General features: G+C 45.6%; 1 long non-coding RNA gene and 1 other non-coding gene across 3 annotated transcripts; one reads left to right on the forward strand and one right to left on the reverse strand.

Annotated features, from left to right (window-relative positions):
• Nucleotides 1–7223: 7223 nt before the first annotated feature.
• On the forward strand, nucleotides 7224–8290 carry LOC130313385 (uncharacterized). Of its 2 annotated transcripts, XR_008861313.1 has the most exons (5): nucleotides 7228–7242; nucleotides 7423–7463; nucleotides 7558–7624; nucleotides 7726–7890; nucleotides 7994–8290. It is a non-coding gene; the product is annotated as an uncharacterized LOC130313385 (long non-coding RNA). The 2 variants fall into 2 exon arrangements; XR_008861314.1 differs by lacking the exon at nucleotides 7423–7463 and having other exon boundaries at nucleotides 7224–7242.
• A 5617-nt stretch (nucleotides 8291–13907) lies between these two features.
• LOC130313388 (U2 spliceosomal RNA) lies at nucleotides 13908–14095 on the reverse strand. Its single transcript, XR_008861321.1, has one exon. It is a non-coding gene; the product is annotated as a U2 spliceosomal RNA (small nuclear RNA).
• Between the last annotated feature and the right edge of the window lie 671 nt (nucleotides 14096–14766).

Here is a 14766-nt window from a genome sequence, read left to right on the forward strand (position 1 = left end):
TATGGTGCCAGAAGAGCAAAAAACCCTCACATGGCATACCATTTTGGAAACTAGACCCCTTGAGGAACATAACAAGGAATAAAGTGAGCCTTAATACCCCACAGGTGTTTCACGACTTTTGCATATGTAAAAAAATTATAATTTTTTTTCACTAAAATGTGTATTTCCCCCAAAATTTCTAATTTTTCCAAGGGTTAATAGCAGGAAATACCCCCCAATATTTGTAACCCCTTCTCTTCTGAGTATGGAGGTCCCCCATAAGTTGACCTGAAGTACACTACGGGCGAACTACAATGCTCAGAAGAGAAGGAGTCATATTTGGCTTTTTGAGAGCAAATTTTGCTCGGGGGGCATGTCGCATTTAGGAAGCCCCTATGGTGCCAGAACAGGAAAAAAAACACATGGCATACCATTTTGGAAACTAGACCCCTTGAGGAACGTAATAAGGAATAAAGTGAGCCTTTATACCCCACAGGTGTTTCACGACTTTTGCATATGTAAAAAAAAAAAAAAAAAATTTCACTAAAATGTGTGTTTCCCCCCAAATTTCACATTTTCCCAAGGGTTAATAGCAGGAAATAACCCCCAATATTTGTAACCCCTTCTCTTCTGAGTATGGAGGTACCACATAAGTTGACCTGAAGTACACTACGGGCGAACTACAATGCTCAGAAGAGAAGGAGTCATATTTGGCTTTTTGAGAGCAAATTTTGCTCGGGGGGCATGTTGCATTTAGGAAGCCCCTATGGTGCCAGAACAGCAAAAAAAAAAACACATGGCATACCATCTTGGAAACTAGACCCCTTGAGGAACGTAATAAGGAATAAAGTGAGCCTTAATACCCCACAGGTGTTTCACGACTTTTGCATATGTAAAAAAAAAAAATTTGACACTAAAATATGTGTTTCCCCCCAAATTTCACATTTTTGCAAGGTTTAATATGTGAAAATACCCCCCACAATTTGTAACCCCATCTCTTCTGAGTATGGAGGTACCCCATAAGTTGACCTGAAGTGCACTATGGGCGAACTACAATGCTCAGAAGAGAAGGAGTCATATTTGGCTTTTTGAGAGCAAATTTTGCTCGGGGAGCATGTCGCATTTAGGAAGCCCCTATGGTGCCAGGACAGCAAAAAAAAAAAACACATGGCATACCATTTTGGAAACTAGACCCCTTGAGGAACGTAACAAGGGGTACAGTGAGCATTTGCCCCCCACTGGTGTCTGACAGATCTTTGGAACAGTGGGCTGTACAAGTTTTCATTTTCACGGACCACTGTTCCAAAGATCCGTCAGACACCTGTGGGGGGTAAATTCTCACTGCAGCCCTCATTACATTCCCTAAGGGGTGTCGTTTCCGAAATGGGGTCACATGTGGGGTTTTGTTTTTTTTGCCTTTGTCAAAACCGCTGTAACAATCAGCCACCCCTGTGCAAATCACCTCAAATGTACATGGTGCGCTCTCCCTTCTGGGCCTTGTTGTGCGCCCCCAGAGCACTTTGCGCCCACATATGGAGTATCTCCGTAGTCAGGAGAAATTACGTTACAAATTTTGGGGGGCTTTTTTTCCCTTTTACCTCTTGTGAAAATGTAAAGTATAGGGCAACATCAGCATGTTAGTGTAAAAAATTAAAAATTTTTACACTAACATTCTGGTGTAGACCCCAACATTTCCTTTTCATGAAGGGTTAAAGAAGAAAATACCCCCCAAACCTTGTAACGCAATTTCTCCCGAGTACGGCGATACCCCATATGTGACCCTAAACTGTTGCCTTGAAATACGACAGGGCTCAAAAGTGAGAGTGCCATGTGCATTTGAGGCCTAAATTAGGGATTTGCATAGGGGTGGACATAGGGTATTCTACGCCAGTGATTCCCAAACAGGGTGCCTCCAGCTGTTGCAAAACTCCCAGCATGCGTGGACAGTCAACGGCTGTCCGGCAATACTGAGAGTTGTTGTTTTTCAACAGCTGGAGGCTCTGCTTTGGAAACAGTGGTGTACTGGACGTTCTTATCGGGGGAGGGGGGCTGTGTAGGGGTATGTGTATATGTAGTGTTTTTAACTTTTTATTTTATTTTGTGTTGGTGTAGTGTAGTGTTTTTAGGGTACAGTCACATGGGCGGGGGATTACAGCGAGTTTCCCAGCACAAAATTTGCTGCATCTCAAACTTGCAGCGAGAAACCCACTGGGGGGGGGGGGGGGGGTGCACCAGCTGTTGCAAAACCACAACTCCCAGCATGCATGGTCTGTTGCATACTGCATGCTGGGAGTTATAGTTTTGCAACAGCTGGAGGCACACAGGTTAGGAAACACTGAGTTAGAAACAGACAATGTTTCCCAACCAGTGTGTCTCCAGTAGTTGCAAAACTACAACTCCCAGCATGCCCAGACAGCTGAAGGGCATGCTGGGAGTTGTAGTTCGGCAACATCTGAAGGGCCAGATGTTGCTGAACTAAAACTCCCAGCATTCATGGACAGTCAGTGCATACTGGGAGTTGTAGTTTTGCAACAGCTGGAAGAGCACAGATTGGAGACCATTATACAATAGTCTCCAAACTGGGGCCCTCCAGATGTTGCAAAACTACAACTCCCAGCATGCCCAGACAGCCAAAGGCTGTCTAGGCATGCTGGGAGTTGTAGTTTTCAGACTCCTAGAAGCAGCAGTGAAGATCTTCACTGCTGCTTCTGAGGACCATGTACTTACCTGCCGGTCCTGTCGCTGCTCGTCCACGTGGCCGGTCCCGCGCTGCTCCTCGGTCCCGCTGCTGGTTCGGGTAAGGCCGCCGATCCCCGCGTGTACCCCCACCAATGCCGCGGGGGATCTGAACTTTCACCCTAGATCACTGTGATTGGTCCACATTGGACCAATCACAGTGATCGCTGACCAGGACCATCAATGGATGGTCCTGGGGGTGAAGCAGAAGTTGTCCCCTGCTGGAAACAGCGGGACTTCTGCCAGTTAACCCGTGCAATGCTGCGCATCGCCGGGTTAACTGAATGTCATTTATAAACGTTGGGATGCGCGAACGCACTGCACAACCCGACGTTTATATATGACATTCTGCGGGAAGGGGTTAATATCTTAGTATTTTAGTATCTTAGTAAAGCTGGGCTGGCCGGTTAGGCAGGGTTTTGTTTATGAGGTTTTGTTTTTGGTTCTAGAGTATTTCTTATTTATGTTATAGCTGGTTAAGCTTGCTTTGTGTTTTGTATTTAATAAGTTTTGTATTTTTCTAATAAAAAGAGTGTCAGCAGAGAGCACTGTGGTCAGACTGGAAAGAAATCCAAAAAGAAAATAACTTCCTCTGTAGAATACAGCAGCTGATAAGTATTGGAATGATTAAGATTTTTAAATAGAAATAATTTACAAATCTGGCAAATTTCCCCAACCTCAAGGTTAGTGTTTAACCACTTAAGGACCTAGGGCGTATGGATAAGCTTTGACGTCCTGGTACTTAAGGACCCAGGGCGTATCCATACGCCCGTGGGAATTTCAGTCCCCGCCGCGCGCCGGGCGGGGACCGGGCCGGGTTGACTGCTGATATGAATCAGCAGGCACCCCGCGCAAATGCCCAGGGGGGTCATCAGACCCCCTCCATCGGTGATAGGCGCAAATCGCAAGTGAATTCACACTTGCGATTTGCGCCGATTCCGGGTCATACGGGTCTATTGTGACCCGATGACCCGGAATAGAAGGGGGATTGCGGTTGTTTAAGACACCCACGATCCCCCTGTAGGCATAGGAGTGAGGTGGCAGGGTTGCCACCCCTCCTATCCTTGCTATTGGTCTGCTATTGATCGTCAGAGGCGACGACCAATAGCAGACCGGGGGCAGGGGGGTTAACTTTCGTTTTCCCCGTCCTGCCCACCCAGAACGGGGAACTGAAGGGGACCGGGCGCCGACGTCCACCTACCCGTCCGGAGGCTGCGGCGACGTTGATCGGCGGGCGGCGTAACGTGCTTCTGAAGAGGACGGCTCCCGGGATCCTACAGAAGCCGGTAAGTTGATCTGGAGGGCTACAGTCTGAGACTGTGGTCTCTAACTGTAGCCCTCCAGATGTTGCAAAACTGCAACTCCCAGCATGCCCAGACAGCTGTTTGAGCATGCTGGAATATGTAGTTTTGCAACAGCTGGAGGGCTGCAGTTTGAGACCACTATACAGTGGTCTCTAAATTATATCCCTCCAGATCTTGCAAAGCTACAACTCCTAGCATGCCCACATAGCTGTTTGTTGTCTGGGCATGCTGGGAGTTGTAGTTTTGCAACATCTGGAGGTCCACAGTTTGGAGATCACTGTGCAGTGGTTTAAAAACTGTAGCTCTCCAGATGTTGCAAAACTGCAATCCCCAGCATGCCCAGAAAGCAAACAGCTGTCTCGGCATGCTGGGAATTGTAGTTGGGTACCTCCAGCTGTTGCATAACTACATCTCCCAGCATGCCCTTCGGTGATTAGTACATGCTGGGAGTTGTAGTTTTGCAACAGCTTGAGGCACACTGATTGGAAAATACTGAGTTAGGTAACAGAACCTAACTGAAGGTTTTCCAACCAGTGTGCCTCCAGCTGTTGCAAAAGTACAACTACCAGCATGCACGGTCTGTCAGTACATGCTGGGAGTTGTAGTTTTGAAACAGCTGGAGGTTTGCCCCCCCCCCCCCCCCCCATGTGAATGTACAGGGTACATTCACACAAACAGGTTTACAGTAAATTTCCTGCTTCACGTTTGGGCTGCGGCAAATTTTTCGCTGCAGCGCAAACTCCTAGCGGGAAATTCACCGTAGCACGCCAGTGTGAATGTACCCTAAAAACACTACACTACACTAACACATAATAAAGGGTAAAACACTACATGTACACCCCCTTACACTGTCCCCCCCCAATAAAAAATTAAAAACGTCTTGTACGGCAGGGTTTCCAAAACGGAGCCTCCAGCTGTTGCAAAACAACAACTCCCAGCATTTCTGGACAGCCACTAACTGTCCAGGCATGCTGAGAGTTTAGCAACAGCTGGAGGCACCCTGTTTGGGAATCACGGGCGTAGAATACCCCTATGTCCACCCCTGTGCAATCCCTAATTTAGTCCTCAAATGCGCATGGCGCTCTCTCACTTCGGAGCCCTGTCGTATTTCAAGGAAACAGTTTAGGGCCACATATGGGGTATCTCCGTACTCGGGAGAAATTGCACTACAAATTTTGCGGGTCTTTCTTTCCTTTTACCGCTTGTGAAAAGGAAAAGTTGGGGGCTACACCAGCCTGTTAGTGTAAAAAAAAAAAAAAAATTACACTAACATGCTGGTGTTGCCCCATACTTTTTATTTCCACAAGCGGTAAAAGGAAAAAAAGACCCCCAAAATTTGTAACGCAATTTCTCCTAAGTACGGAAATACCCCAGATGTGAGCGTAAAATGCTCTGCGGGCTCACAACAAGGCTCAGGAATGAGAGCGCACCATGTACATTTGAGGCCTAAATTGGTGATTTGCACAGGGGTGGCTGATTGTACAGCGGTTCTGACAAACGCAATAAAATAAATACCCACATGTGACCCTATTTTGGAAACTACACCCCTCACCGAACGTGACAAGGGGTATAATGAGCATGAACACCCCACAGGTGTTTGATGAATTTTCATTAAAGTTGGATGGGAAAATGAAAAAATATATATTTTTTCACTAAAATGCTGGTGTTACCCTAAAATTTTCATTTTCACAAGAGAAAATAGGAAGAAAGCCCCCCCAAATTTGTAACCCCATCTCTTCTGAGTAAGAACACACCCCATATGTGAATTTAAAGTGCTCTGCGGGTGAACTACAATGCTCAGAAGAGAAGGAGCGCCATTGGTATTTTGTAGAGAAAATTTGTCCGGAATTGAAGGCCACATGTGTTTACAAAGCCCCCATAGTGCCAGAACAATGGACCCCCGACACATGTGATTTCCATTTTGGAAACTACACCCCTCACGTAATGTAATAAGGGGTACATTGAGAATTTACGCCCCACAGGTGTCTGACAGATTTTTGGAACAGTGGTCCGTAAAAATGAAAAATTAAATTTTTCATTTGCACAGCCCACTGTTCCAAAGATCTGTGGGGTGTAAATACTCACTGCACCCCTTATTAAATTCTGTGAGGGGTGTAGTTTCCAAAATGGGGTCGCATGTGGGGGGGTCCACTGTTCTGGCACCACGGGGGGCTTTGTAAATGCACATAGCCCTGACCATTCCAAACTAATTCTCTTTCCAAAAGCTCAATGGCGCTCCTCCTCTTCTGAGCATTGTAGTTCGCCAGAACTTTCACAGAAAGAAAGCCGTTCACTGCGGCATCTTGGTCATTAGATCGGTCAGCCTGGTCCCAGCCGGAGTGGTTGTGGTGCAAAACTGTGCAGCTAGGAAAAAAACACCAGTAAGTGCCCGCTGCATTCACCAGCACAGAAAGCCATATATGCCAGCGGAAAGCCGCCACATAAATGCTGCACGTGCTGTATGCTGCAACTATGCAAATATATCTAGCACAGCCTGCAGCCTGTTCACACCTATTGTGAAAACATTCATTTCAGCTGGGATTACACTTGGCGTGTTTGTCATAAAAAACACCATGCTCGCTGCGGGCACATGTTAGGTTGGAATCAATAGGGTAATATGAAACACCAGACACTAATGGGGGTTTCTTCATCCTTTTATGGTGTTTTTAGGCTATCAAATCTGTGGGATGCCGAGAGCATGTTTTTTTTTTATTTTTGGGGGGGGGGGGGGTATTTTCTCACTATTTTTTTTCTATAGAAATCCTTCAGTCAAATGATGAAAGAATCACATGACTTGTAATTAGAAAAGCCAGAGGGAAAAAAAACACCAAAGAAAAAACACTTCCTATAATAATAATAATAATAATGATGATGATGATGATAATAATAATAATACACATTGGGACAGATGTATGAAAACCTGTGCAAGGGTCAAGTGGACCAGTTGCCCATAGCAACCAATCAGATTGCTTCTTTCACTTTTCAGAGGCCTTTTTAAAAATGAAAGAAACTACCTAATTGGTTGCTATGGGCAACTGGTCCACTTTCCCTCTTCCCTGGTTTTGATAAATCTCTACGACCACGACCACTTTAAATCAATGGCTGCCGGGACGTCTGGCTAGTGACATCCTTCGCTCCAGACCGCAACGTCAGGGACGTCACTCGTCAGACGTCCCGGCGGCCAGCGCTGCTCATTGAGCCTACCGGAGTAGCATTGATCTATGTAAGAAACCTATGGGCCCAGGCTGTTGGGGCCACCAAATTATATTACTTATACAGAATGTCTGGTTAGGAGAAACAAATATAACGCACCCACAGGGAGTGGCGCCATTTTAATAAAATTTGTCAAAAACCTTAGATAACAGTCATACAGAATATATTAGAAAGCTTTTTTGATTTTCAGCCAATCAGAGAGCAGCACTACTGAAATAGAACTCCCAGGAGGTAACAGCGTGTCACACATGTGATGTCATAACCATTGTCCACCAAAGAGCAGCACTGAGCAGAAATAACACTGCTCCTGTTCATTCTCCATCAGTGAGGGGCCGGTGCTGGACACTGTGTAGGGACGCGGGAATGCAAAGTCATACACATGACTGTGACTGGTAAGTGTTACATTGTTGTGTCCAAAAGATCTTTAGTGCAGTTCCATGTGTATTTCTATGATAAACATGTAAATAAGTTATCTTTTTTTTTCTTATTTTAGATGCACTATCTCCAGGACATGGAGTAGCATTTCCGGACCTACAGCAAGACGTTGGATGAAGGCATAGCCCCAGAAATAACACTGGTCCTGTTCATCAGTGAGGGGCCGGTGCTGGACACTGTGTAGGGACACAGGAATGCAAAGTCATGCACATGACTGTGACTGGTAAGTGTTACATTGTTTTGTCCAAAAGGTCTTTATTGCAGTTCCATGTGTATTTCTATGATAAACATGTAAATAATCTATCTTTTTTTGTCCCCTATCTTAGATGCACTATTTCCAGGACATGGAGTAGCATTTCGGGACCTACAGCAAGACGTTGGATGAAGGCACAGGCCTAGGAATCATGCACATACACAGAAACATTTGCCCAAATTCTAGAGGTAACCTCCTTTAGTTTGCCCAGAGGAAGGGCCATACAGTAGCCATGGATTCCCTACAGGTTTCCTCCCCTCTGGAGGTTTTTCCTGTCCTGAGTATTAGTTACTGTACGCTCTTTGTGAGTGATGGGAGGTTACAAAAAATCCCCTACACAAACATTTTAATAAATTATAAATAAAGTTCCCCTTTTTTTTAAACTGTTCTTTGACTTGCTCGACTCATTTATTTATTTCTGTGTGTGAAAATAGAGTTAGCAAAACATGGATGACCAAAGCTGCTCTCCTGCACGATCTGCATAATGTGGTGCGGAGAGAGGCAACTGGTGCTGGGTGGTGCAGTTTATGAGGCAAACGTAGAACACCCAGCAAGTTCCATGCACAAGCCTTTTTCTGATGAATGGGACTCATGCAGGGAACTTGCTAGGGGTCATACGGTTGCAAAGGATCAACTTTTGGGTACATGAACTGTCCCTTAAAGGGGTACTCCGCCTCTAGATATCTTATCCCCTATGTAAAGGATAGGGGATAAGATGTCTGATCAAGGAGATCCTGCTGCTGGGACCCCAGCAATCTCTATGCAGCAACCAAAATTCTAAATAGTATGTTTAGATCACTGGTTCCTGTGGCAGAATTCGTGACATCATGCCACACCTTCTTGTGACATCACACCACCTCCCATAGACATAAATGGAAAGGGCGTGGTGTGAGGTCACGACCCGCACCACGAGAACCCAGAGTTCTAAATATATTATTTGGAACGCCGGGTGCTGCATGAAGATCGCGGGGGTCCCAGTGATCAGTCATCTTTTGTCCTATCCTTAAGGTAGGGGATAAGATATCTAGGGGCGGAGTACAACTTTAAGGAATTAGAGAGTGTAGGCATGCCTTACTTTTTTTTTTTTTAAAGCCGAGGAACGTGCTCTCGATTCACCCAAAGTGCAAGAAAAAGTGCAAACGTGTTACACTAAAAAAACGTGCACAAAGGATGCGGTCTATCGCAAGCCCTTCTCCGATAGGAGAGAGGCCCCCCAACAAACCTTACCCTTCGCCTCCGGACCAAAAGGTACCTGCGACGTTCCAGGTTCAATGTCCCTTTTCGCCGAAGCTACTAGGGGACCACAAATGCTCCCGGCATCCCCCTTGGCGTTAGCCAAGATATTTGCCCGCAGAGCCGATAACGGTAGGTACCCTGCCAAAGCAGGAGTACCCGGGGTGTTTGCAGGGAGGTGTGGAACCTAATGGCCACACACCTCCCCTAGACCGCCAGGAGGGACACCCAGAAGGGCTACCGCATCCTGACAAATCCTGTGAACACACAACACGCAAAAAGTGACACAGTGAGACAAAAAGAAATAAATAAGTGAATGTGTGCAGATATACTGCCCGGACATCCGGCCGGATCTATAAAAATTTCTCTGATCCTAGCCAGAAGGCCGGGAATCAAGAGGTGAGTGCCACAAGGTAGACTTGTGCACTAGAAAAAGTTTTGTTTCATTTCGTTTCGTTTTTTCGTTTTGGAAAAAAATTTTGGTTCGGCAATATATTCGGTTTAGATTTTTCGGATACATTCGGTATTCGGGTATTCGGGTTGATTTTTTTCAGATACATTCGGTATTCGGGTACATTCGGTAAATTTTTTATTTTTTTTTTGGACTTTAGCGATCCTAAAAAAATATGGCCATACCTTTTTTATTAAAATTTTGTAGGGTACCATAAAAAAATCATAATAAAAAAGATACAGTAGTGATGGAAAAAATTTGTATCTAACGAAATGTATCTTTTTTATTATGAAATGTTTATTCATTTTTAAACAGGGATCAATTTATGTGAGCGGGTAAAGCACTAAAAATGCAGCCGACAATAGTAAAAATGTAGTGTGTGCGTGTTTTTCACTTTTTTATAAAATATTTTTTAGGTAGTACTACTACTCTCAGCATGGAACACACTCTTCCATGATGGGAGTAGTAGTTACCTGTACTAATTGACAGATCGCAGGGGTCCCTTGCGATCCTCTTGTATAATGTATAGATGCGGCGGCTGCTCTTCTATGGTCCCCTGCACTCACGTATATATACACATATTCATATTTCCCGCAGAGCTGTGATTGGCCAGATGGTTCCAGCCAATCACAGCTCTCTGTGAGAAATAGGAATATGTGTATATATACGGCCGTGCAGGGGACCATAGGAGAACGGCCGCCGCATTCATACATTATACTGGAGGATCGCAGCGGCTGTCAGGATTGATACCCGCAGTGATCTTTCCTTTACTACAAGTACTACCACTCCCAACATGGAGTACACTCTGCTCCATGCTGGGAGCTGTAGTACCTGCATTAATAGACAGATCGCAGCGGGTGTCAGAAGTTACACTTGCTGCGATATGTCTATTAATGCAGGTACTACAGCTCCCAGCATGGAGCAGAGTGTACTCCATGTTGGGAGTGGTAGTACTTGTAGTAAGGAACAGATCCCAGGGATGTCACTTCTCATGACACCCGCTGCGATCCTCCTGATGTGAATGTCGGGATCAGCTGTTCTCAGGGCTACAGAGCCGGGAGAACAGCTGACGCTGAGCCGTAGGTATACATCGTATATCTACTGCCCAGCAAGAACTTACAGTGAGCCTGCAATGTGTATACAGTATACACATTGCTGGCTCACTTAACCCCTTGCTGAGCTATGCGCAAGCCCAGCAAGGAAAGAGTTAACTTACACTGCTGGAAAGTGTAGGTTAACCCTTTGGGCGGTATACACTATATACAGCTATCTATAGATAGCTGTATACAGTGTATACAGAAGACGAAGTCCAGCTTACTTCCCTCGAGTCCCGGGCAGGTCCGTGTAGCTCCGCCCCCTAGTGATGACGTCATTAGGGGGCGGAGCTACAGAAGGGAACAGGGCTAGTTTATCTGAAGCTCTGTTCACATTGTACGTTTTGTATAATGTGAACAGACCCTTCTGGCAGTGTCTACCCAGACAGGGAGACTCCAGCTGTTGCTAAACTACAACTACCAGCATGCCCAGACAGCCAAAGGCTGTCTGGGCATGCTGGGAGTTGTAGTTGTGCACCAATTGGTGGCTCCCTGTTTGGGTAGACATTGCATCATGGGTGCTCTCCCCAGCGGACAGCGCCAAAAATGTCATAACCAATTTTTTGTGTTTTTTTTCTTCTCGTTTCAGATCCGTGTATGCAGAGGATTACTGCGGATTCGATGGATTACGGTGGATTTTTTATTTTTTTTTCCTTTAATAAAATGGTTAACGAGGGCTGTGGGGGAGTGTTTTTTTTAAATAAAATAATTTTTCCAATGTGTTGTGTTTTTTTTTATTTTTATTGAATTTTCAGGGTTAGTAGTGGAAGCTGTCTTATTGACTGAATCCATTACTAGGCCAGGGCTTAGTGCTAACCCCCAATTATTACCCCGGTACCCACCGCCACAGGGGTGCCGGGAAGAGCCGGTACCAACAGGCCCGGAGCATCAAAAATGGTGCTCCTGGACCTAGGCGGTAACAGGCTGGCGTTATTTAGGCTGGGGAGGGCCAGTAACAATGGTCCTCGCCCAACCTGGTAACGTCAGGCTGTTGCTGTTTGGTTGGTATTGTGCTGAGAATGAAAATATGGGGAACCCTATGCGTTTTTTTTTTTATTTAAATAAAAAAAAATAAAAAATAAAAACGCATAGGGTTCCCCGTATTTTCATTCTCAGCACAATACCAACCAAACAGCAACAGCCTGACGTTACCAGTGTGGGCGAGGACCATTGTTACTGGCCCTCCCCAGCCTAAATAACGCCAGCCTGTTACCGCCTAGGCCCAGGAGCGCCATTTTTGACGCTCCTGGCCTGTTGGTACCGGCTCTTCCCGGCACCCCTGTGGCGGTGGGTACCGGGGTAATAATTGGGGGTTAGCGCTAGCTGTTTTTGTGGCGAGCACTAAGCCCTGGCCTAGTAATGGATTCCGTCAATAAGACAGCTTCCACTACTAACCCTGAAAATCCAATAAAAAAAAAAAAACACAACACATTGGAAAAATAATTTTATTTAAAAAAGCACTCCCCCACAGCCCTCGTTAACCATTTTATTAAAGGAAAAAAAAATAATCCGCCATAATCCATCGAATCCGCAGTAATCCTCTGCATACACGGATCTGAAACGAAAAAAAACACAAAAAAAATGGTTATGACATTTCTGGCGCTGTCTGCTGGGGAGAGCACCCATGATGCAATGTCTACCCAAACAGGGAGCCACCAATTGGTGCAAAACTACAACTCCCAGTATGCCCGGGACTCGAGGGAAGTAAGCTGGACTTCGTCTTCTGTATACAGCTATCTATAGATAGCTGTATATAGTGTATACCGCCCAAAGGGTTAACCTACACTGTCCAGCAGTGTAAGTTAACTCTTCCCTTGCTGGGCTTGCGCATAGTGCACAGCTCAGCAAGGGGTTAAGTGAGCCAGCAATGTGTATACTATATACACATTGCAGGCTTACTGTAAGTTCTTGCTGGGCAGTAGATATACGATGTATACCTACGGCTCAGCGTCAGCTGTTCTCCCGGCTCTGTAGCCCTGAGAACAGCTGATCCCGACATTCACATCAGGAGGATCGCAGCGGGTGTCAGGAGGAGTGACATCCCTGGGATCTGTCCCTTACTGCAGGTACTAATACTCCCAACATGGAGAACACTCTGCTCCATGCTGGGAGCTGTAGTACCTGCATTAATAGACATATCGCAGCAAGTGTAACTTCTGACACCCACTGCGATCTGTCTATTAATGCAGGTACTACAGCTCCCAGCATGGAGCAGAGTGTACTCCATGTTGGGAGTGGTCGTACTTGTAGTAAAGGAAAGATCACTGCGGGTATCACTACTGACAGCCGCTGCGATCCTCCAGTATAATGTATGGATGCGGCGGCCGTTCTCCTATGGTCCCCTGCATGGCCGTATATATACACATATTCCTATTTCTCACAGAGAGCTGTGATTGGCTGGAATGATCTGGCCAATCACAGCTCTGCGGGAAATATGAATATGTGTATATATACGTGAGTGCAGGGGACCATAGAAGAGCAGCCGCCGCATCTATACATTATACAAGAGGATCGCAAGGGACCCCTGCGATCTGTCAATTAGTACAGGTAACTACTACTCCCATCATGGAACAGTGTGTTCCATGCTGGGAGTAGTAGTACTACCTAAAAAATATTTTTTTTTTAAGTGAAAAACACGCACACACTACATTTTTACTATTGTCGGCTACATTTTTAGTGCTTTACCCGCTCACATAAATTGATCCCTGTTTAAAAATGAATAAACATTTCATAATAAAAATGATACATTTCGTTAGATACAATTTTTTTCATCACTACTGTATCTTTTTTATTATGATTTTTTTATGATACCCTACGAAATTTTAATAAAAAAAGGTATCTCCATAATTTTTTAGGATCGCTAAAGTCCAAAAACAGAATAAAAAGGTTTACCGAATGTTCTGGAAATAACGAATGTATTCGTTACTTTGCTATTCGTATTGTCGTGGCAATTCGGGAATGTTCAAAATATGTTTTCGTGCATTCGGATCGGTCCGAATGCACGAAAACGGTAAAATTCGGTAAATTAGACATTCGTGCCGAACCGAATTGCACATGTCTACCACAAGGTGAAGAGATTATGGTGCCCGTGCTTCAACTCAGTGAGCCTATCCTCCCAGTGAGCTTCGGCACCTCGGGGTCACCACTCCCCGAGGCACAAAAGTACCTCGGCTCTAGACCCTCTCAGCCTCATGGCGAGACCCGGAGGGAACAGGTCACATCGGGGCAGCCGTCGAGCTGATTCCTCAGAACCAGCCCCGGAAAGCCCTGGTACACCTGCATCCTTCATGCAGCACCCATCCCCACCAGCCCCATACCGGCGTCACCGTACACCGACATGAAAAACTGATAAGAACAGATACTACACTTGATCTTAGCCAAAAGGCCGAGAAGCGAACACCCAGCAAGTTCCATGCACAAGCCTTTTTCTGATGAATGGGACTCATGCAGGGAACTTGCTAGGGGTCATACGGTTGCAAAGGATCAACTTTTGGGTACATGAACTGTCCCTTAAAGGGGTACTCCGCCTCTAGATATCTTATCCCCTATGTAAAGGATAGGGGATAAGATGTCTGATCAAGGGGATCCTGCTGCTGGGACCCCAGCAATCTCCATGCAGTAACCAAAATTCTAAATAGTATGTTTAGATCACTGGTTCCTGTGGTGGGATTCGTGACATCATGCCACACCTTCTTGTGACATCACACCACCTCCCATAGACATAAATGGAAAGGGCGTGGCGTGAGGTCACGACCCGCACCACGAGAACCCAGAGTTCTAAATATATTATTCAGAACGCCGGGTGCTGCATGAAGATTGCGGGGGTCCCAGTGATCAGTCATCTTTTGTCCTATCTTTAAGGTAGGGGATAAGATATCTAGGGGCGGAGTACCACTTTAAGGAATTAGAGAGTGTAGGCATGCCTTACAAGCAGGTAGAAAAAGAACAGCTGGGAGAAATGACAGGACACGAAGCAATATTTGGCTGGGACCGATTTTGGGTGTGTTCTGGCCAATTAAAGGAGAACTATGGCAAAAATTTACTTATCCCCTATCCATGGGTTATGGG

This window comes from Hyla sarda, unplaced genomic scaffold, assembly GCF_029499605.1.
Source record: "Hyla sarda isolate aHylSar1 unplaced genomic scaffold, aHylSar1.hap1 scaffold_1760, whole genome shotgun sequence".
Lineage (NCBI taxonomy): Eukaryota > Metazoa > Chordata > Amphibia > Anura > Hylidae > Hyla > Hyla sarda.